Source organism: Podarcis liolepis, assembly GCF_965112155.1.
Source record: "Podarcis liolepis genome assembly, chromosome: 12".
Taxonomy (NCBI): Eukaryota; Metazoa; Chordata; class Lepidosauria; order Squamata; family Lacertidae; genus Podarcis; species Podarcis liolepis.
Genome location: NC_139563.1, coordinates 32,232,245 through 32,257,201, shown reverse-complemented (window position 1 = coordinate 32,257,201; position 24,957 = coordinate 32,232,245). Strand labels below are relative to the sequence as shown.

General features: G+C 41.5%; 1 long non-coding RNA gene across 3 annotated transcripts; it reads right to left on the bottom strand.

The window, feature by feature from the left end:
* Positions 1-526: 526 nt before the first annotated feature.
* Positions 527-23,963, bottom strand: LOC310690014. Of its 3 annotated transcripts, none has more exons than XR_014517784.1 (5): positions 23,779-23,962; positions 22,427-22,522; positions 20,250-20,320; positions 17,800-17,931; positions 527-1,439 (listed from the first exon to the last, which is right to left on the bottom strand). It is a non-coding gene; the product is annotated as an uncharacterized lncRNA (long non-coding RNA). The 3 variants fall into 3 exon arrangements; XR_014517783.1 differs by lacking the exon at positions 527-1,439 and adding an exon at positions 16,220-16,608 and having other exon boundaries at positions 20,250-20,353; positions 23,779-23,963; XR_014517785.1 differs by lacking the exon at positions 527-1,439 and adding an exon at positions 16,224-16,608 and having other exon boundaries at positions 23,779-23,957.
* Between the last annotated feature and the right edge of the window lie 994 nt (positions 23,964-24,957).

Sequence of the window (24,957 nt, the reverse complement as noted above, 5' to 3'; positions counted from 1 at the left end):
GATTTTAGCTAGAGCTGAGTCAACACTATCCCTCATTTTGTGTTTGTTTTTCAGGAATTTTCGTTAATTTTTAAAATGTGTTCACATTTTGTTTCAGTGCTGTTCTTCTTGGAGCTATTTTCCTCCTTTGTTATCCCTGTCCCCATTTGTCCACAGTTCACTGGGGTACCCCAGTTCCACCATCCTGCTAAGCCACTTACACAACCCCTTCTCTCAGCCCTGCAGAGCCAGAGTTCTGCTACCTGCTCCTCCACCCATCAAAGCACCTCCTCTCAACGCTATTAGCTAAATGCAAACTCCATGTTCTGAAGTAGTCTGTCTCACATTAGCAGTTGCTGGGAACAAACAGCGAAGGGGTTGGGGATGTTGCGAATTCCCCAGAGAAGTTTGTTTGCCAACACTTCTTGTACTATTTGCTCATGTAGTTGAAGCTGAAGTTGACCTGACTCAGAATACAGTTTTTCCTCTCTCATAATGCTTGGAGGCATCCTGGATTAAGTGTCATTTGCCTTCTGAATACTGACATGATAATCTAGCAGCTCCTTGTTTATAATGTTTATTGACCCCATTTATTGGTTTCCCAATAATACAGTAGTATGAAGCAGCACTAAAATAGCTGTAATAAAATGGAAAGGGGAAAAAATTTAGTAAGCAAAAGGCAATGTAACCCTCTGCAAAAACCAAAAACCAAAGAGTAAACAAGCCAAATTAAACAACAAAATACAGAATTAAAAGTAGTCCAGCTGGTCAGCAATAATGGGGATTTTAATCCAGCAATATCTAGAGGGTACCACATTGTCTACCATTATTTGACAATGGTCTTAAGGTTCAGCATCTCACACAGGGTAATATGGATGTCCATTATTCAGATTTCTTTATAGCAGAGAATAATCCTAGAAGCAGAATAGATCATTACTCTAGTAGGAGAGCATTGCATTCAAGAGGTCTCAGGGCTTATCTCCAGGTTTTTTTGCGGAGGCTCTGAGATCTATTCTCAATCAGTGTTGAATATCTAGCGAAACATCAACAAGCATTCCAGTCATTTGGTAGAACTGTTAAATATAGTGACTGTTCAAAAATATTGCTGGTGTTTACAATACTTCCATGTAACTAAATTATCAAGGTTGAATTCTCCAATAAATTATGTGTGCTGCTGTGTATTAAGGGAAGTGTTGAGACCACAGGTGCTTGGTGGTGCAGCCAACAGTGTAGCATATTTGTAAGGACATGGTTGGTTGGCATCTGTTTGTCTCGGGAACAATGCAAGAATGTGTCCTCGTGGGTGAAGTCAAATCATTAGACAGTTACAGCATGGCAGTGGCTGTAGAGACTGATATGGGAGAGATATGTTTTGCTGCAGGTGGGGCAGATGAAGGTGTCTGGTTGTGCTGGTGCAGGTGTTTCCTCTTTCTGCTCTCCTCCCAGTGGTCCTTCCTCCTCTATGCAAAGAAATGGTAGGCAATGATTTATTGACACTATATGTAATTCAGTTTTGCAACTGGCTGCCACAAACTTTTGTTGGTCTCTGGTTTAAATGGTTTTTAAAATTGAACAATGCAAATTCAATCAGTATAGTTCTAGAGGGCTGGAACTGTGCAATAAACAGGCTGTGAATGGGCTTAGTTGGAAACCACAGACAGGCTGATTTTGTCCTCCTGCTTCACATACTTAGGTTCTGCATTCCCTAACACAGAGATAGCCAGATGTCATGAAAATAAAACTCCTGTCAGGCCCAGCAAGTATGACTGATGGTTGGTGTGATGGAAGTTGTAGTCAGAACACCTGAAGGTCACCACACTGGCTGTTCCTGGCGTAAGGCATTTGTGGTGGAGCTATGCAAGGAAGAGAATGGGTCTATCAATGTCTATTAGCCACGTGAACAACAACAATAAAAACCTCCAGAAGCACCATCTCTTTGAATATCACTGTTTCAGGGGCAAACAATAGATGGTGTTGCAAGTTATATTAATCAGTCTTCCCCAAATTGGTGACTTCTAGATGTTCTGGATTACAAATCCCATGACCCCTGGCCATTGGCCACACTTACGGCAGTTGGTGGAAATTGAAATCTTAACATTAGGTGAACACCATAGTGGAGATGGGGAAGGTTGCATATGTTGCAAATGGCATGGGCAACTTTTCAAGGACAAATGGAAAGGGTTTCTAGGAGAGGTTTGGGCTGAATGGTTGAAAGCACCACTTGAAGTGAAAAGTACAAAGCAGGCTTTTATTTTTTAGCTGCATGAAATATGCATGGAACAAATAAACAAAAGTGCTTTTCAGCCTTGGCTGTTACATTTTACCGAGAGGGGATTAACCACCCACTACCTACAGTTTCTTCTGAGAATAATACAATGTGAGGATTGGTTTAAATATAATCACATCAAGGGCTTCTGAAGGCCTGGTTATATTCCGATAATGAACAGATCACCTAGAAGTGTTTCATCTGCAGATAAGTGTTCTGGGTAATGTTTTCAAGTGTCTTGTGATTTGTACCCACTTCTCTTTGATTTTCAGTAGCTGCCTAGAGTGACCTGTGCTTCTGCAGCTAGATCGGTATCGTTTCTGTACTGGGTGTGTAAAAGGAACTGCCATAGCATACTAGTATCCCCTTCCTCTTATCAGGAAATGGCACAGTAGCTTCTGCAGCTCCAGTGAATCTAAAACACATATAGGATGCCATTCAAGATGCCTCGAGAGTGCCTTCCCTCTCTTTTATACATATTCTTTTCCACTATGCTGCTATACTGTACTGGAAGCATGTAGCAGAACAGTACCATCTGGGTTATATTTCCTAGTGCCAGCATAAGGTCAACAGACATGCGTTTTGGCTGGCATTAGCATCTTACTGCCTGAGCCTGTGAATCATTTGCAACAGTTTGCGAAAACAGTTGCAAAATAGGAATTTCATCACATAGTATGGAATAGAATAGAAAAGTCCATCACCAATCCACCTGCACACCTTAAGCCAGTGGTTCTCAAAAGGGTGTGGCAGGAGACATTCAAAGACAATCAAATAAGCATTTGAACATTTCAGTGGAGTATAGAATAATATTGAGCCTGATTTGTTTGCAACAAAGCTTGTCTGGAGGTTATACAATGTCTGATCTCAGCATACATAGCAATTTATTTACACAGAGGTTATATGAGTCCCACTTTTTATTGAGCATTTGTCCTGATTTGTTCGTGCAGAGGTTTATGGCTGATCAACCAATTTAATGCTTTCTGGTGCATTTTCTCATCACTTTCCTTACTGTGAAAAGCCTGGTTGCTTTGAAGTGGGTTTTCTGTGTGTGTAATAGTGCTTTAATCTACTTTAATTGCACATATCTAAATTTGTTGGAATGCAATCGATTCCCTCCTGCAAAATAGAGACAGGCTGGAAGTGACCTTAGTCATCAGTTTCAGCAGGTTTTACACCTTTGTGCTTTTTCTGCGGTTAAATATAATAGTTGTGGCCGTGCAGTTAAATAGAAACACCCTTCAGCTATTCTAAACTCGAAATAGCAGAGATCACAAATGTTTTAAATGAGGTCTAGTTTTCCTACCCAAAATATTCACACTGTGAGAAGTGTCCTATTTTCACAGTGCCTGTTAGGAACAAAATATGAGGCAAGGAAAAGAAGTGACTAGAAACCTCCAGAATACATACCACCACTGGTATGCGGTCCCCAGTAAATTAACCCCAAAGCAACATGCCCTTGACAGGGGAGGTTACTCCCATCTGGTGTGTACCATTGTGCTGCTAAGGTCAGATTTTAAAGCCCTGTTCATGCATTACTCTTATGTGGACAATTTATAGTTTCAAGCTAGAGGGGTGCTGTGCTTCTCGCCTTCCACACCACTACTTTAGCTCGACCCTCTGATCAGTCCTGAGCTTTGTTGTCTGCAAGGGGACCCCTTTGCTCAGGCTGCTACTCCACATTCTCTGGGGCACACAGTTATTTGGAGTTCCTGAATGCATGGAGTCCTTAAGTGTGAGCAATTACATAGGCAAAGGGTCTCATTTGCAGACGGCCATGCTCAAGGCATTGTTGTTGAAGGGCAGAGCTAGTGTGGCAGCAATGGTAACTGGACAAGGAACTTTTGAGTGCTCTGCATGGAAATAATGCATGGATGGGACTCTATAGTCTGCCATTAACATTACAATACCATACATGTCCACTAGGAAGTGAGCTTCATCCTAGGTTAGCAGGTACTGTATAGGATTACAACCTTGACCTTGAAGACCAATACTATATTGTTTTAGGACCCCACCACCACTACCACTGAATTATTTATTTATTTATTTCAGCAGTCCAGACATACAATTTAGTTACTTCTATTCATTTTAGTAGTTTTACTGAGTGTTTTAATGATGATTATTTTGTGCATAGTTGTTTTTAATAGTTGAGTGGCATTCAGCTGTGTTTTAGCTACAATTTTATGATGTACACCACAATGATGTACACCACATTGAGTGCTCTCATTAAGCAGTTTGGAAATCTTTCTAAATAAATACAATAAAAAAATAACACTGGCAGCTGTACATCCACAAATATTTGCAAATTCTCAAGTTGATCTTGCTGCTCAAGTTGATCTTCTGCTGAAGATAAAGGAGAGGTGGGAAGGAAGTTGAAATATGTGTTTTTTCAAATAAATGTTTGCTCCTAATATTTTCTTTTGTTTGATATTGAAGACATTGGTTGTAGTTAAATAGCGAAGAGGGTTCAGGCTCTTGAAGCAAAGCTCATCTGTGCACATAAATGCTGTGAAATCCAAAGAAGCCATTTCTAATTCTTCTTGGTTCAAGGCTGAATTTCCAATTCTCTTATTCCCAAGTCATGCGCAAGAGTTATTGCATGCATGACAAACATTCAAAGTCACTGTGCTTCCCATTTTGTTGTTGTTATTATTATCCCCCCTCCTCACATCTTGCACTTCTGGGGATGTCTGGCCCACTTTAGGCTAAAAATAACTCTGCTGCTGCTGAACGTGACTGAGTCATCGCCCGCGAGTTCTCAGCTTTGCAACACAACCTCTCATCTTTCAGCATTTCTCTGCAATTGCAAGCAGGCAGAGGCTGGTTGCAGGGAGTGCACTGCTTCAGTGAGATTTCATGTAAAGAGGCACTTTATATAGAGAAAGCAGAATTCCATCTGTCTTCTTCTGTGGCCCTGGAAATAGCAGATACAGTGGTACCTTGGGTTACAGACGCTTCAGGTTACAGACTCTGCTAACCCAGAAATAGTACCTTTGCTTCAGGATGAGAACAGAAATTGTGCGGCGGCGGTGCAGCGGCAGCAGCGGGAGGCCCCATTAGCTATAGTGGTACCTCAGGTTAAGAACAGTTTCAGGTTAAGAACGGACCTCCAGAACGAGGTACCACTGTACACACTTAAGTGAGCTGTGCAGACAGTTACTTCTAAATGGTATTGATTAAGGGCTGTCAAAATGCTTGTCACTAGGATGAATGCAATGCATGTGGAGGGCTGCCTTGTATGCTGCAGGGATCCAGAGTGTGCGAGGTGTGTGTGTTTGTGAACTCTGCACACTCAAGATGTAATGCACTCCTCTGTGAGGCCCCAGTACAGAGAACTGATGATGGGCAGCAATGCAGCGATTGTGCCAGAATTTTCTACTACTTAAGTGGGGAAGCCCCCATATACAGTCCTTCCAACCCATTGTCAGAGAGGGAGTCAGCAGCATCCCATGGTTCTTCAGATGCCCTCCCATGTTGTTCAGGGTTTCTCCAGACAAGAATTACAGTTTCAAATGGCTCATCCTGAAGTCTTGGGGAAGAAATAAACTTCCTGATATAGCTCTGCTAACCACTTTGGCTTTTTGTTTTAGCCCCTGCTAAATGTAACCACAAGCTAGTGGAAGCGTTATTATTCCTGTTTGTTGTTTTTAAAAACACATGTGCAATTTTATTGCTGTTGATTTGAACTCTTCCAGATTTATGTTGGCACAGTAGAAGTTCCAGGGCTCCAAGTCCATAAACAGTTAAGAGAGAATAGTAAAAACTATATTCATATTGGCCTGGTCCACACATACTCAAACAATGGTTTGCTGTGACTGCACTGCACTCCTGATCTTTTGTACTCCGGTGACATGCTGAGGTAATCCAACGTTTGGCTTAGCATCTCATCCTAACCTGAGTTTGTGCTTAAGAACAAACCTTGGCTGCAGCTCATGGTTAGCAAGGACAGATATTAACCATGAGCTTGAGTTTGGGCAACATGCTAAGCCAAACCTTGACTTAGCTCAGCCTGGCTCAGGAGACCAAGGATGAGCAAAGCAGCTGCAAGCTCCTCTCTGGAAGTCTGTATATTTGGCTAAGCAAGTTATGTGAATAAAGCCGTTGTTTTATTTCAAATAAAAAATAACTTTAAAAAAGAGTCAGTTGGGTGGCCTTTGTGCCAAATGTATTGTTTGCTCTTAAAGTAGCTTCATGGGATCAGATGATTGATTCTTTTTACTCTTCAGCTCCAGTTCTTCTTTGCACATATCTACAATGTGAGTCTAGGGAATACAGCTTGGTAGAATAAATGAAAAAGCCTGATGCTTCAGTATTGGTGCTGAAAAATTAATTTTTATTGCTGGTATAGTTGTAGCACTGCAGAAAGTTATGCTCTAGCAAAGCCAGTCCTCCTGCAATATATGCTCCTACATGAACAAATCTGATTGTAGGGATGGGTAAATTGTCCAGAAGGAGATTTCTCTGCGTTCAGGATACCTGCTATTGGAATTTTGCAACTGCTACCCAAAGTTGCCCATAGAAACAGGCGTACACCATCATCTTGGCAAGTTCTGCAAGCAACTTGAGGCCAAGCAACTGAATGTGGGCTTCTAGTCCTCTCCGTCTGACCTTTGTAACTCTCCCCAGACCACATTCTTCACAAGCCCTGCTTTGCTCTCTCTTTACCGGAACATGTCTTTGAACTCCAATAATAAACACCATCTTCAACTCCTCGAAATATTCCATCAATCGTGTCCCCAAAAATTTTTACACATCACTTGGGAAGGCAGGTGAACTAAAGCCAGTGTACTGGAAGCAAAGATCACCATTGTCAAAGCAATGGTTCTTCAACGTCAACTTCATTGGACTGGTCATGTTGTGCGGGTGCCTGATTATCGTCTTCAAAACCAACTACTCTATTCTGAACTTAAAAATGGAAAGCGTAATGCTGGTGGTCAACAAAAGAGGTTTAAAGACTGTTTCAAGGTAAATCTAAGAAAGTGTAGTATAAACACCGACAACTGGGAAACACTGGCCTGCGAGCACTCCAGTTGGAGAACAGCCTTTACCAAAGGTGCCGCGGGCTTTGAAGACACTCAGACTCAGGACAAAAGGGAGAAATGTGCTAAGAGGAAGGCATGCGTGGCAAACCTTCACCACGATCAACTCCTGCCCGGAAACTTATGTCCCCACTGTGGAAGGACATGTAGATCCAGAATTGGCCTACACAGTCACTTATAGATCCACTGTTAAAACTGTGTTTATGGAAGACAATCTTACTCAGCTACCGGTGGTCGCCAAAGGAGAAGAAGAAGAATGTCCCTTGCTTGTCTGGATGGAGAACAGAGATGGGTGTGTGAGCATGTGTAGAAACTAACCTAGTGTACAAAGGTAAAATTTGTTGCTCTACTGCCATGCACATGGCACTCTGAAGGTTGCCCAGAAAGGAATGTGGGTGAAAAAGGTTCCCCACCCTTGTCTTTAAGCTTTTTTTCACTTCAGCAAGTCTTTGGTGAGCAGTTCAAAGTGTCCCTTAAGTTTTTTGATGGTTTGCAATTTCAAAAAACATGACCGGCTGTCCAGATGTTTGTGAAAGCCCCATATAGAGGCAGGCATTGAGAGAGAGATCCATTAGTTGCCATGTGGAAACTGTGTTGTAGATCAGGAGCATACACTCCTACTGCATATGTGTGCTTTGGAGAGGGGACAGTAGGCTGCATCAATATTCACAGGCACATCAAGGTATATGCAACTCTCTGCAGTTCTCTGAACTGAGGTGGCAACACATGTTTTTCACTGCAGCCAATCAAAATATCCCTGTGTTGTTTGCCTTCTAATCAGCAGAGCGCATTTGCCATTGACTGAGGCATTTTAAAACTGACAAAATTACGTTGCTGAACTCACAGAAGATTTACTCTCATTAACAATGTAAGCTCTACAGAGGAATTTCACTGGGAAACTCTGTCGGTGGGAAGAACAGAGGATAATTTAAGAAGAGGAGTTTTTAATGAGTTGCAGCTTAGCTGTGCACCAAAGCCAAATTTTAACACATTTTGTAATTGTTTCCATTGTGTTCTTTAAACCCAGGGAAAAGAAACTAGTTATGAGGTGAAACCTCCAGAAAAAGTTGTTGTTGGCTGAGCAGGGAAACATGAGCTTATTGGACTCCAAAGCACAACCCTTAATACATCAAACTTATCTCATATGTTACTGTCCATGGTGCTGCTTCTATTTTTCCCTTCTGCACCTAAGGTCACATCCACACCACTGCCATTTGTTAAGCATGCTGGGAACTGCAGCCCACTGAGGGGTAAACTACTGTTCCCAGAATTCTTTGGGGGATGCCATTTTCATTCAATGTGCATTCGGTGAACTTTAAATATATGGTGTGGATGTTGACCTCAGAGCAATCGGGGGGGGGGGCTGTGGAGGAGCCAGTACCACTTCCTACCTAGAGTATGCCAACTTTTTGCAGCTGCAGTAGCAAGCATGTACAGTGAGGTGGCTGTTTCCTTTTTCCCCTTCATTTTTAAAAATAAAATAAATTCCATTGATGTCAATGGAAATGAACTCTGCCACAGATTCCTTTTTACCATTCCAAATTTAATATTCAAATTCAGCCTGAGGTTTCCTGTTTTGCGACTGGAGCTCTCTGCTTTTCAGAATCTTGGAAATGTGCAATTGAAGATGTGCAAAGTGCCATGTCTTTAAAGACAGCAGGATGAGACATTAGTGAGATTTCTCATTTCTCTGTAATAAGCTCAATTTTTATTAGATTGCACAAAGCACTCTGAGAGGCACTTGTATGGCAGTGTAATGGAAATTGAATTAAATCAGTAGGATGAATTGATTTGGTTTCAAATGTTACAAATGAAATCCTGGTTTCATATCATTTTATTCCACTTGTTTGCTCTAGGGCACAGGATAAAACTAGAGTCATGTGCAAATGAATGCTAACAGGAATTGTAGCATGATACCAGAGTGATCCCTTTCTAAAAATCTTGGCTTTCTGTTCTTCCTAGTTAACACCAAGCATCAGTTTTAGAATTTGTTCTAGCCACAACTGAAGTAAACTATGGAGCACACCCTTCAGGTGTTGCTGGACTACAACTACCATTAAGTTTTGTTGTTACTGTTTTTAGATTTCATTTTGAATCCATATGGGGCCCAGTCTCTGAAGAAATGGCTCCTAGTGTACTAATCTTGCTGTGCACGTCTTCATGTTCCATTTTTAGAAGTACATTATTTGTGTACAAAAGAGAGAGCCTTCACTGTGGTGGCACCCTGAGTGTGGAATGCCTTCCTGATGAAGGTATGTCTGGCACCAACTCTGTATTCTTTTCAACACTAGGCTTTAAAGCTTTTATTCTTTGCTCAGGCATTTTAGATATTTTTTGTTAGCTGAATGGTTTTATTCTCCTTCGTTTTAATGTGTTGTTAGTTTGTATGTTTCCTTCTCCCAGCTCAAATGCTCTCTTAATCTATTCCAACATTGCCCCTGCTTTCTGCTTACAGGGGTTAGCCCACATGAGGTTGATAAATGAATGATCTTGCATTGAGAAAGAGCAATTGCACCTTATATCCATCATCTGACCTCAGGTGGTATCATTCTACACTAATAAGAACATCTTATGAAATACTTTGTACAATATATAATATTTGCTTTTTCCTATTGTTCATATGAGCCATTTGGGGGAAAGGGTTCAGTTGCAATCTCTGTGTGTTTGTTGAAATTCTGAAAAACAGACTTAACATTAATATATATGCGATCAAGACAGGGACTAGAGAGCTGCTGCAGAGACTGCAATAGAAATTCAATTCTCTGTACAGTGGAATTGAGAGCGAGGCCTGGTCCTCTAGCAAAACGGATTGCTATTCTGCATTCACAGGGCAAAGCTTGTAAGGGTCTAGTGCATTTCAAATTGCATTGCAATTTATTTATGCTTCAGGGCAGTGTGTTGTCTCAGAAAACATACCATTTACTTGTATTGCTGAAAGTTATCCCGAGAAGCAACTGCAAGTTATACAACTTGACTGATTCTAGTCTAAGCTGTTTAATGGTACATTTAATGTCCTGGTTTGTAGAAACCGCATATCTAATATTTTTACCAGATCAATTAATTCTCTGAGCAAAAAAAGAATTAAATTATCTACTCAGGCAGCACATCTTAAAACGTTCAGGTTTTGTGCTCATGTATCCTGCCTCACAGCCAACACATGCAGATAGAGGCTCTTACAGTGTTGCCCACTGTATCCAAACAACTTTATAGCTTTTGACATGAGACAAACTAGACATCTTACCTTTTATTTAATTTAATCTTCTGCCCTGCGGAAGATTTTATTTATAGACAAAGCAGAAGGTGAAACAAGATTGCATTTCCCTTAATGTATCAGTGACACCTTAGGTTAAAAAAAGCCCAGTGAAACCAAGTTCACAAATCTGATTAAAACTCAATGAGCATTTAATGCCACATAAAATGATTCCATTTATTCTCAAGTAGGAATTAGTTTCAATCCTTGGCTAGATATGATAGGTTTAAATTTGAAAAAGAAAGCTTGCTGTGACACGTGTGATGAAGTGTTAATCCTGAAATCTGATCCATATATTTGTTTAATTCATTTTGCTTCCCTGAGGAAACAAGGTTTCTAGACCCTTACCACAGTTTTTAAAATGCCTTATTAGTGAAAACACAAACAACCAGGAGAAGCCATGAACTTCACAGTTGCTTCATCTCATCATAATGACTTTGCTCGGTTACAAGATGGCTGTATACCAAGAAAGACTGAAATGAAATTACATGACTTAACACTTAGAGTGCAAGTAGAGGGTTTTTAAGAGGGTTATTTTGTTATCTTTTTTCTGACTTGCTTTGTTCTTCGTTCAAGCCGAGGAAGGGAGGTATATGGCAAAGATGTCCTTCAAATACTACAGCAATTTGATCAATTCCTTCCCTGTGTGTAGGCAGGTCTTTCCAGTTCAGAATGCAAGGACAGATATAGCAGTCCATTCCATGTCAGTTTCACATGTACTCAATCATATGTCTGTTTTGTCCCAGTTTTTGTGATAATTATTTTTTTAAATACCAGTATATTGTGGCACATTTTGTATGCATTCTTCCCCAAAATATGCATTTTTGAATTGGTTTCCAATTGAATTTCCCTCTAAAATATGCATATTTGTGTTTGGGCTGTGCATAGCTGCCCCATTCTGCCCCATGGCCCTGAGCCAGGGGTCCCTAATCAGGATGACCCATCCTAGGCTGGCCCATGGACCACCATCTCTGCCTTGGAACCCAGTTCCTAATTGAACATACAGCTGCCAGGGGAAGGAGACTGAGGTGTCAATAGAGGTTAGGAGAAACCCCAAAGTTTGCAGAAGTACAAAAAAAAAAATCCTTAGGGGCAGGGAAACGCTAAGGGACAGATTCCCCCCAAACAGTCCAATCAGGACTGAGCATACTCAGTGAACATGGAATGCTGTCTTACTGTTGGGGAGGGAGAACAGAAACACAGGATGCTGCCATGTGCTGTGTCAGACCATTGGCCCATTTGGCTCACTACTGTTTCCGTTTATCGGCATCAACTCTCCAAACTTTCAGGCAGGGTTCTCTCCCAGCCCTACCTAGGGTTGTCAGAAATTGGACCTAGGATCTTTTGCTGCAAAGAAGATGCTCTGCCACCGTCCCCAAAGGAAAACTGGGGTTGTTGTTGTTCTTTAGTCGTTGAGTCGTGACTGACTCTTCGTGACCCCATGGACCAGAGCACGCCAGGCACTCCTGTCTTCCACTGCCTCCCGCAGTTTGGTCAAACTCATGCTGGTAGCTTCGAGAACACTGTCCAACCATCGCATCCTCTGTCATCCCCTTCTCCTTGTGCCCTCCATCTTTCCCAACATCAGGGTCTTTTGCAGGGAGTCTTCTCTTCTCATGAGGTGGCCAAAGTACTGGAGCCTCAGCTTCAGGAGCTGTCCTTCCAGTGAGCACTCAGGGCTGATTTCCTTCAGAATGGATTGGTTTGATCTTCTTGCAGTCCATGGGACTCTCAGGAGTCTCCTCCAGCAGCATAATTCAAAAGCATCAATTCTTCGGCGATCAGCCTTCTTTATGGTCCAGCTCTTACTTCCATACATCACCACTGGAAAAACCATAGCTTTAACTATACAGACCTTGGTAGGCAAGGTGGTGTCTCTGCTTTTTAAGATGCTGTCTAGGTTTGTCATTGCTTTTCTCCCAAGAAGCAGGCGTAGGGGGATAGAATGCAGTATCCTGGGAAAGGACATAGATAACTGTAGCTGGCTGGAAACCTGAATGAGAGCCCTCTATGCTGCAACATTTTGCTTCAGGCCCCACTTTGGGGGGGTCTTTTTTTTTTTACCCCCTGCTTCACAAAGCTGAGTGCCTGGATCTGTGATCCTCCCTGCAGCCCATTCCACCCACTCTCTGTATGCTAGAAATGACGATTCCGTTGTTGCAAGTTATCCCAGGGTGAAATGTGAATCGAGAGTCCCTGATTCTGCTCTCTCTCACTTCTGATTCACCACTTGAGTATGTAAACAAGTCAGAAACTGAAGTGCATCAGAGGTAGCCACCCCAGGATAAACGATTATGTAAACAGGCCCTTAAAAGAAACCATGTACGACATCAACCTCTGGGTAAGCCTTGGGTGTTTATGTTCTCTGAATCAATCTTTCTTGCTCTCTGAATAAGTGATTTGAAATAGACTTTAACAATAATATGTAATTTGTAAGCTCAGTAAAATTGCTGCCTCCTGTAATGAGTTCTTCTCAGTAGAAATTCTATTTCCCAGGAAGCAATTTTATTCTTTTTATATAACACTTCACCAGTGATAAAAAGGGGTATAATTACAGAATTGAGAGTACTTGAAGTTCTGGCTGTATAAAAGTGACAAAGCTTGTAAGATGGTGAGAGTGCATGCTCTGCTTTGATGGAGTTTGAAAATAATGACAAGGAGGACAATAATTATACAAAAGGCCATTGGCTAGCTTTGTCCTTGTTTAGCTTATTTTTAATGCACCAAATCTAGTATTCATTTAGGATACACATGTGGTAGATAATCTTCTTTCTAAGGTATTCTCTGTTTGAATTTCCTATGTCTTTGGGTTGTTTACATATCACTTAGTGAACAAATGCATCACTTCACACCTTCAGGATCATGGTCCCAAGGAAAGGGTCCAATAGTACAAGATGTAATTATCTTGCTTAAAGGAACCAGGTTTAGGTCTGGTCAATTCTAGGTAGGAAATCACCTTTGAACCTAATTTATACCATACTGAGTTCCATGATGGAAGAAAGGCAGGTGTGTGTGTGTGTCTGTGTGTATTACCTTTTAATTAGGGCCTCAGTGAAAAACAAGTTCTAAATTCAGAATATAGTAATATGCTTCAGTGAGCATATGAATAGTGACCAAAGAGCCAGAACCAAACCAAAAAGAAAGTGAATTAAAAGATATATTAATCAAAACTGACAAATGGTGTACAGTTGTAAATACACACTTTCAAAATAAATAGTAAATGATGCAGAACTGATAAAACAGCAAAAGCATAATGCAAAATAAACAGTACATGAAAAAGTTTACATTAATAAATGAAATAATTGCAATGGGGCACTAAATAAAATGTGAAGCTGATTGCACTTGCTGCTTAAGGTATATAATAAATTATAAATGGAAAATGAAATATAAGAAAGCAATTGTTTTCCTCGCACCCTCCTTCCAGTCCAGCTAACTTAAAGAGCAAAAGCAAGCAATGGGTTTCACTATATTTTGTGAAGTGGGAAAACATACTTGAGATGTTAAAGTAAAATATTGACTTAGGGGCTTTGTGCAATAATGAGTCAAAGGTTGTTGGAGAGAGGTTTCCACTGGAAGATTATAAATGGGGGAGTATCTAGTTCATATCCTATATCCTCCTTTAACTTTATCATTAAATAGGGATTTTCCCCTTGAACAGCTGCTTCCCAGTCTACTCAGAGACATAAACTCTTAAACTCTGAACAGGAAGCATGTAATATGAAAAGGTATCCCAACATATAAACCAAGCATAGGCAAACTTGGCCCTCCAGATGGTTTGGGACTACAATTCCCATCATTCCTGACCAGTGGTCCTGTTCATGGGATCATGGGATTTGTAGTCCCAAAACATCTGGATAGCCGAGTTTGCCTATGCCTGATATAAACTCATCAAATTAATGGATTATTTCATACCTAATTAAACAAAATATTCTGCATTGTTCCAGCACAAGTTGCAGAGATAAATTCTTTCATTTTCATTGCTTTTAATAAGACTAGGGAGTAAACAGAAGTCACAGATCTGGGGATCCCTTTGGTGCTGCTATGAGAGAATTGTCAACCACCTAGTTGCCCAACTTCAAAGGTTGATATACAGAAGTAGCTCCTTCCATTATAGGAAGTTACTTTTGTCAGAAGGAAACCCCTGGCTCCATCCAACCTAACAGAAATAAATTTGATATAAGAAGAGCATAAGAAGAGCTAGCTTCATTAGACCAATGACCCATCTAAGCCAGCATCTTGCTTTCACAGTGCCCAACTAGATGCCTGCAAATCGGATAGTGTTTTGCATTATTAGTGTTTTATGTTAGTGTTTCTTGTGATATTTATAGTATACGTCAGGCTTCAGGGAATCCCAACCTTCCCCCTCACAGCAGGCTGCCAGCCATAGATAGACAAGAACCTCTTACCAATGTCTTTTATTCAATGTTCACAGAGAAAGGCTTAGAAATGCTGCCTCTTTGGGTAATGGAGTTGCTCCGAGTAATCTCCCCCCCTCCCTTCTCAGTCGGCAACAGCACAACCACCCTTACAGTAGCTGCTTAAGGCCATTTGCCTCTTCGCTTTCTGCTCTCCCACTTTCACTGCCCACCAGGTTCTGGGAGAAGCGGGGTCTGGAATGCTTTCTAATGATAACGTGTCAGCCAGCTGCTCTGGCTCTGCTACCCGCCTCCTCTTCTTCCATTATTTCCCAGCTTTGTCCCTCTTCTATCTCTAAGCCATGACCTTCTGCAAACCACTGTTGTAAATCTATACTGTCTTCCTCTTCTCTGGAAGGTTCAGAAGGAGGAGGAGGCGGTCTCCACCATTCCTCCTCAGTCCAGTCCCTGACATCATACTGCATTAGGGGTCTACTTTTAGTAACTAACCATGAACAGAGTTCACTGGAACTTGCATACATCACTTTCTCTATACAGTGGTACCTCAGGTTACATGCGCTTCAGGTTACAGACTCTGCTAACCCAGAAATAATACCTCAGGTTAAGAACTTTGCTTCAGGATGAGAACATAAATTGTGCTCTGGTGGCGTGGCAGCAGCAGGAGGCCCCATTAGCTAAAGTGGTGCTTCAGGTTAAGAACTGTTTCAGGTTAAGAACGGATCTCCGGAACGAATTAGTTACTTAACCCGAGGTACCACTGTATGATGTGACTACAGTCTTTATCAGCATGTGTTTGTCCCACGGTATTTTCTGAAGGCATAGGAGGCCACCACATTGCAGAAGCTAAGGAGGTTTGCGTCTGATCTCTGCTTGGGTGGGTGACCACCTGGGAACGACATTCGACTCTGTGGTAGAACAAAGGCAGGGTGAAAATGTAAGCAAAGAAATCAACATGATTTCACAGTTTCCCTTGAAGAAAAATTTGTTGTGAAAGCCACGTTAATGTAATAACAGCCTGCTGGATGACACCAATGCCCAATTCTTCCAGCATCCTCTTCTCACAGTGGCCAGCTGGATGCCTGCGGGAAACCAGGGAGCAGAGCATAAGTGCAAGCGCACCCTTCCCTCCCATGGTTTGCAGGAAGTGGTATTCAGAAGCATTTCTGCCTCCAACTGTTCTCTCACTTATTTCTTAGAAACCACGTTGACACATATACCCCTGTGACCCCAGGCAAGGCAGCCACATTTGCTATGGGATGGGGCCACCACCACACTTAATAATATGGTGGTATGTATTGTGATGCATGTTGCTAGGACAAGAAAGGGGAAAAGACACATGTTTAATTTAGCTGAAAGCATTTGAAGCCTTTCCATAGCATGCACCATATTATTGTATTACATTCAGTTTGCGCTTTAAAAGGAAATGTCAGCCAAGCGGGGACTGCTTGTGATGACCCAGTTTCATGGCAGGTTCTTGCATAGCTACACCGAAAACCACAGCTTACTTTTCCTTTATGTCCCAGTCTTTACAGTATCGTGCAATTGAACAAGAAAGTCTTTTATTCCACTTCCCACTGTGCGCTATAATACATGCGACATGTATGAATCTCTGAATTACATAGGTTACATCACAGAGATTACTGATAGTTTGCTTTTGAAAAAAATAATGTCACCAAAGATTGCAGAGACAAATATGCAGCCCTGGAAAAAAAAGCACAAAATAGCAATATGCTGGTTAGTTGTCGGATAATTCCCTCCTCACTGTATTGATGTTTGGCACTATCCACGCATCTCATCTCTTTACACAAACCATCCCAGATGGGCTTTCAGCTGAAAAACCTGTGAAGCATTAACTTGCTTAGCTACAAGAAAGTGTTCTTGCCCAAATCCATTAGTCTCATATGGAACTGAGATTAACCTGTGATTTACATTGACTATGGCTGCAAAGGTGTGGTTAGCTTGACATTATTGGCTTCCATTTTCAAAGGGCATAGGGCAAAACTCCATTTTAGGTGCCAGGAAAGCTTGTCTTTCTAACATCATCATCATTATCACCATCACCATCATTGTTATTTTATTTTATTTTATTGTTATTTATGTATCACTTCCTATGCAGCATCTTGAAGCAATTTCACAACACAACAAATGTGTGTTTCTTTTTCACCTAGACAACAAGTTCCACACACTCTCTCTGCTTTTCTTTTGCTTAGTCTATGGGTATTTATTCATTTGTGCTTTGGCCGTGCCAGTGAGCTGCCACATGGGAGCATTTCTGTTTTTTTATGTATTTATTTATTTCATAGAATTTATACACTGTTTGACTGTAAAAACAAAGCAGAAGATAAAACAAGAAAACCAGGGGTCCCCACACAGATTCTTAGTTGTATTGTTCAATAGGCACCAATGATGTTTCCAGACAGTTGCTATTTCCAGGTGGTATTCAAATACTGGAAAATTCATGTTTCACGATTATAGTTGATTGGGAGGTCATGTGCAACAAACTCTCTTCCCCCAAAACTGGATTTTTTTTTGAAATTAGGAAAGTGACAGGAAAATACACTTGATGTATGCGATAACACTTGCTTGGAAACAATGTCATCTAACTCCCCCACAAATAAAGCAGAATAAATACTCATTAAATAGCTAACACTGTCTACTTAATAAACTGGTCATCTGCAAGTACCTATAGTGTCTTACCCAGGTAATATTTGCTTCTTAGAATGGGAGGGAGCCTGCCACCCAGTCTTTCCTCTTCCCCTTCCTGCTCAGCCTATGCCAACCCATCATTATCCATTTATCCATTTACCCTTGGTGGTAAAAGGGCACTGAACTGGCTACGTGCCCAAACATTTGTGGCAGCAATGACCTTATTGATTTTTCTGAGTGACTCACTTTCTTGGAGGCATCCCTACAGGAAGTTCTTGATGCCACAGATACTTCCCCTTGGCCCTGGAGAATTCTGGACAGAAAAGGCTGGTGGCAGAGGCCAATAGGTTCTTCTGTTAGTCATCTCCAGGGAGGCAGCTAAATGCCAAAACACACATTTGGAGAAGCCATGAGGTATGCCTTTTTTGGAACAATAATATTATAAACAAAAAGTGATATTTGCCGATATTAATGCCCCTTAAAAATATATATCTCCCTGTACATAAAAAATGGAGAATAACAACTTAGAGGTTTTATTCTGAGATGCTGATAAGGAATTTCTAATTTACTTTTTGAAAACCTGGCCAGTATGATAGTGAATTTGTCTTTCCTTTTAATGGATCCAGTGTCCCTAATATTTGTGCAGTGGTCTTTAGAGAAGGGGAATCTAAAGAATTACCAACCTGTTGTCAATTTCCCTTTTCTTGGGCATGGTTCTTGCACGACTGGTCACAGACCAGATCCAGGACATCTTGGAGGAAACTGATTTTCTAGATCCATTTCAATCAGGGTTTGACCCCAGTTTTGGCACAGAAACTGCTTTGGTTGCCCTGTATGCTGACCTCTGCTGGGAGAGGGACAGGGGAAATGTTTCCCTGTTAATTCTCCTTGACCTATCAGTGACTTTTGATCCCATCAACCATAGTATCCTTCTGGAATGGTTGCCTTGAATTATGGGTGGGGGCACAGCTTTGTGATGGTTCTGGTCTTACTTGGATTGTCCTATCCAGAGGGTGATGCTTGGGGAATGATTTTCGGTCCCATGGAACCTTCAATGCGGGGTTCCTCAGTTTTATCCTGTGCTGTTTAACATCTAAATGAAACTGCTAGATGGGATTATCTGGAGTTTTGGAGTACTTTGCCAGAAATATGCTGATGACATACAGCTCTTCTTATCCTTTACATCTGCTGGTGAGGCAGTGGATGTGCTGGACTTATCTTGCCTTAGTAATGGACTGGATGAGAGTCAAGAAACAGATAAGACTGAAGCACTGTTAATGAGTGGTTCCCTCAACTGGATAGACGTGAGGTTGCCTGCTTTTGATAAGGTTACACTCCCTCTGAAGTAATGGGTACATAGTTTGAGGCTACTTTTGAATCCTTTGCTATCGTTTGAGGTTTAGTTGGCCTCAGTAGCACAGAATGCCTTTCATCAGCTTTGACTGGTGGCTCAGTTGCACCCCTGTCTGGACAGGGATAGCTGAACTTCTGTTGTCTATGCTCTGGTAACCCAGAGGTTAGATTACTGCAACATGTTATACATAGGGATACTCTGCTTCGGAACTTCAGCTGGTGCAGAATTCAGAGGCTAGGTTGCTCACCAAGGTAGGACAGTTTGAGCATATTACACTGATCCTAGTCTTACTGCACTGACTTCCGATAAGTTTCCGGGCCTAATTCAAAGTGCTGGTTTTTACCTATAAAGCCTTAAATTGCTCAGGACCACAATAACTCAAGGATTGCCTCTTCCCATATGAACCATCTCAGACCCTGCGATCATCATCAGAGGCCCGTTTTTGTTTGCCTCTTCCATGAGAGGCTCACTATTTGTGAAGTTTTCTCCCAAGGGAGGCTTTCCTGGTGCTTTCATTATATATCTTTTGGCACCAGGTGAAAATGTTTCTTTATAACTAGGCCTTTGGTTGGTTCTATGGTCTTTTAAATGTGCTTGGGGGGGTTATTGTTTTATTTTTGTTTTATTATGTATTTTGTTTTCTCATATTGTATTTTTACAATGTGAACTGCCTTGTGATCTTCAGATGAATGGTGGTATACAAAGTTAATAAATCATCATCATCTTGGGTCTGGTTTGCCAGACAGTATTTCAACATATTTCTAATACCCCCACTTTTTAAAAAGTACTTGTACATTGCAGTGTTGAGGTTCTGATCTTGGGTTGAGATCCATACAGGAAACTGACACTTCCTAAACATGGTGTGATTGTTTTCAGCACATGTACACAATCCCAGCCATCAAGCTACATGCAGAAGCACAGGAATTGTTCATGTAAGTCAGCCTTAACGCTCTGAGGTTTTCCTTCCTGTCTTGACTTCTCTGACTTTCTCTGTGGCTTTATAGCAAGCAGTGACCTTCCTGTCTCAATGTCATGTATAAGTACATGCCAGCTTATATTGCAAAGACAATAAAATACTCCCATGTTGACAGAAGCAGAGGCAACCCGTTGTGTTCTACAGAGATGGCTTGTATTCACTAGAAAAATGTAGCTATTTTTAGATGCTGATGTATTCTTTTATGAGCATTGTTGTTTATTCTTTGCTAAAACAATCTCTTCATTATGAAGAAAAATAAACAATCAGAAACATTAATTAAGTCAGAATTAAGAGTCAGGGCTTAAGTATTCACTATTTTCATATTGCTTCCTAAATGCAGCACACCATAATTCAGAATTAACTTACCAAGGTTGTTTACGTTTTCTCTGTGCCACTTTGCAAACCCTGAACCATCTTGCTTTGGTACAACCTTCCTCCTTGAAATGGGAGAACCAACACCGTATACGTTACTGAAGATAAAACGCGTCATTAGCCTATGCAGAGCTATTACGATGATTTATGAATTACTCCCTGCAACTTTCCTAATTGTCACAACATTATTTTTCTTTTTGATGGCTACAGCAGGCAGAGCACTTATTTGTAAGCCTGATTCATAACGATCCCTAGATCTTTACTGTGTGCATTTGAAACTCAGTGAGAGCAACTTAGAGTGAAGAAATCATGGGGAAATGGGAACCACCCATCCTAATGCTACCAGACTGGTCTTGGGTGGTGGTGAGCACCTGGTCCTTCAGGCTCAGGGAAACGTGTCCATGAGGGTGCAGGCTCTATCCTTATAGGCCATGGTGATCTGGGAGGTTCTTCTGAGAGTTCTTGTCCAACCACTTCAGGTGCAATGGTTTCTCCATCTTCTGCACTCAGTTCTGAGCCCTGACCCAAAACTAGCTCCCCAACTGGTGCCCCTATAGTCTGTCTCCTTTGGTGTCCAGATCACTACTAGATACAGGAGTCATGACTTTATCTTAATTTCTTCCCTGTTACATTATGGCAGAACCGTGGAAATGTAGGCCAAATGCAGCCCTCTGGGCCTCTCTGTCTGACCCTTGGGACTCTCCTCAGGCCACACCTCAGAAGCCCTGCTCTGCACCCTCCTGGAGTACGTAATTTACCCCTGCTGGAATGTGTCCTTGAGCTGTAACAATGCCATCTCTTGCTTGTATGGAGGATGGAAAGATACAATTGCGTGTGCAAAAAGTTCTGGCTTTTGTGTGGCTGGGGTGGAGGCTACTGTACAAAGATAAGAGCCATAAACATTTTTTTTGTCCACTTGTATCTGTGTTCTTTCCTGCATTGCACAGCACATAGTTAAACTATGGAACCCACTCCCACAGGAGGCAGTGATAGCCACCAACTTGAGTGGCTTTAAAAGAGGATTAGACAAATTCATGGAGGACAGCTCCTAGCCACAATGGCTGTGCTCTACTTCCGTTGTCAGAGGCAGTACGCCTCTGAATACCAGATGCTGGGAACTGTAGGTGAGCAGAGCGCGGTTGTGCTCATGTCCAACTTGCAGGCTTCCTACAGGCATCTGGATGGCCACTGTGGGAACAGGATGCTGTACTAGATGGGCCATTGGCCTGATCCAACAAGGCACTTCTTATGTTCTTATGCCTTTTGCCCTGTCCACCACCGGCAGGCGACCCCTGAAAGCTTCCTGACAAAGACATTTGACCCTTGGGAAGAAAAACGCCCCTGACCCCTTGCAACTCCATCCCGCCTCTCCATCCCTAAGTAATGTTTCAGTCCACATCATTTTCGTCCTGCACTTCTGATAACTTGCTCTTTCTCCCCACCAACTAATGTAACTTGGTCTCATTAAATAAGGTTGCAATATTGTATACCACTTCATTGATTGATCATGTTCTGGACCTCAGTGTTTGAAAAGCCCTCAAGGTTCAATGTGAATCAGTAAAGGTTGTTCAAATCATACATAAATGTATAAATGATTCAGCAGGGATTCCAGGTAAGAACTGTTGATAAATAATCATGAACTTTGCTTGGAATTAATTAACTGAACTTATTATGCATATGACTGAGCAGCCAGTGCTTCTGTAATTCCTCTATATGTTGCCTGAATCTGTGAAAACATTTACCTGTGTTCCTCCCTGCATCCCAAATCCCTAGAGGGAAGGGAAGGGGAACACCACAATATATTATTGGAGGGCAGAGTATAAAAATAACACACTTATTGAAAAAGCTCAATGGCAAAAAAGGCTTCAATAGCTTCCAAAATATCCTTTTGAATAATACTGCATATCTGTTTTAATGATGTGATTAAAGGCAGAGAATTAATGTCCATACATTAGGGTCTAGTTCCTCTTGGCTCATAGGAACATAAGCAGACCATTCCTGGATCAGTCCATAGGCCCATCTAGTCTAGCATCCTGTTCTCTCAGTGGCCAAATAGGCATCTATAGGAAGTCCACAAGTAGGACCTGAATGCCACACTGCTCTCCTCACTTGTGATTGCCAGCAACAGGCACTGAGAAGCATAATGGCATCCAAGAATCAAACTAAGTTACCTTCCTCTGGAAGGAGGATTTACAGGATAGGGGGCACCTCTCCTTGGGTTCAAAGTTTGTGGGGTGTTTAGAAGAGCTTCACCTTGCCGCCCTTAACTAGAAAGGAGGGAAGGACAGTCAGTCAGTCAGTCATGCTGGTAACAGAATACCTTTGAACTGGAGTAAGTTTGGGATTTTCTCTCCCACCAACTCACAGACTTTACTCTTGTAATAATGATACATGTACAGTTTTTGGATCTAATTTCACCCCCTCCTCCCATGCTTGTGATGAGTAAGGCTAGGGGAGGAATTTGGTTCAATCTGCATTTAATGAGAACCTACCTAATCTGCACTTCTTAAAAACAAAGAGTGAACTGAAACACAGCCAGTTTGAAATTTGCTGTTATGTGTTGATGTACATATGAACGCCCCAAACCCCAAAGTTTATAGAAATGCATATGTCAGGGAATAGTGTGTATAAAAAGGCATATATTCGTTAAAATGTATTATATTAAGGGAACTTCCTTACAGAAATGTGCATATTAGGACAAATACACAATACTGATAAATGCTTACGAGGGCTTTGAAAAGAAAATAGCATGTTGGTATGGAAATGTTGCAAATTGAACTGGAAAAATGTGAAACTAAAGTGGGTGGATTCCTCCATCCGCAATCCAAAACATACACATACATTATCTGCTCATGTAATTGTTGCTTACTGTTTTTTTACATGTTATAAACTGCTCTGAGAAGTTGGGGGGTGGATTTGTGACTGACACAAAAGCCAGCCTGTTGTAGATGGAACTGTTGCTTTAAAGCAAATTCCCAGAGGAACTCTGTCCAGGGAATATTGGCCTAGAGCCTAGGAGGTTAGTTCATTGTAGCCTAGGCTTGGGCGAGACCTACTAACACTGACTAGGCAGTTGTTGTTTTATTCAATAAATCGTTGTCATTCTCCATGTCACTGTTGCAACTGTTTCCTGACCGAAAAATAGTACATGGACCATCTTTCAATAACGAAGAAGTGCCTTTGGGATTGGGGAGAGATCTGACCAACTAGCATTGTATAAATCCCACTTCAGTTGAGAATCACAACTACTTCCCCCCCCTTTTTTTTTTTGCTGGAGCCTGATCTACATAAGAAAGCTGGTGTATGCCCAAAATGTACTGAGTGCACCTCATTCATTGGCTCAGAAGACTGAAAGAGCATCATGAGCATCTTTTGGATTGTGGTTAAGCATCTCGTGTGATGGCTATTTTGTACTGATATACTAGCATCTATCTCAAGGTTAAAGTGTTTTTTGTACCCAAGGTTCACTCACATAAACCCCATTTTCTCATCCCCACTGCCACATCTTTCTGACTGTTCTTACCCAGAAGTTAAACCTGGGCACATTCTCTGTTGTGGTTCTGCCTATAGGTCTTTTTCAAAAACAACAACACATACTAACATGTTTCCATATTTTTGTTTCATATGAGATTCCCATTCTTACTAAAGACAGTTAAAGACACATATGTGTTTCAAACTGTCAGTTTTTGAATTTAAACTGTCAAGAATTCTGCTATGCCAGCATTCCATCATCACTGCGCCACTCAGGCTGCACATTGTGTGAGTGTGTGGGAGACATTTTGTCAAACTCGGGAAGTGCACAGACAGTGGAAATGTGTGGTATGAATTGAAATTCTGGAAGCAACAAAGAAATCGAGTAGTGAGAGATTTAGTGAAACCATCTGTTGATGCTTGTCTTAAATTGTTTTTTTTTTCCTGGCCTCAAACTCTTGTGAAGCTCCAGGATGTCAGGCTCTCTAGATCACATTTTAATTTCTCACAAATGCCCCCCAATGTCAAGCATCACCCTGAGGAATTGTGGGGAATTTAGAGAATGGCTAGATGTAGCCATTTCACCTTGCTTGGGCTGCTGTAAACACAGCTTGGTATGCCCCGTTCACAGAAGGGGACATCCATTGTAGGACTCTTTGGCTATCTTCTCAAAACTGAGTAGATACCACTTAAATAATGAAAGTAACTGACTTGCAAGAAATGTGTTTACTAAAAAAGTCCATGACCACAGACGGAGAGGACAAATGAGTAAGGCAGTGTAAGCAGCAAAGAGTTGAAACTCACAGAGGACATCCTGTCCAAAAGTCCAGCAAAATTGAAAAATATGGTCATGTTCTAATGATACCCATAAGGCAAAATGCAATCTGTTTTACTTGAATCATTTAGATAGGTTTTGATGATAACCTCTTTTTTGCCCATGATAGCTTGCATGGGAGGAAGCACAGTACAAAATTCTAGTTACATTTTCATGTTGTTTTGTCTCAACTCTGCCCCTCACTCACTAACCTGCTCCTCCAGCCACTAACTTGCTCTCACTCCATTGTTCTCCAGAGATCACATTCCTCACTAACATACTGTTTAGCTCAGCCTCGCTGCCTTGGTCTCACTGATTATAACTAGCTCCCCTAACACTTCAATTCCCTCCAGGTCTATCTCCTTACAAAGCCCTAGTCTCCACAAAGGCCTCTGACATGTCAGCCAGGAGAGAACA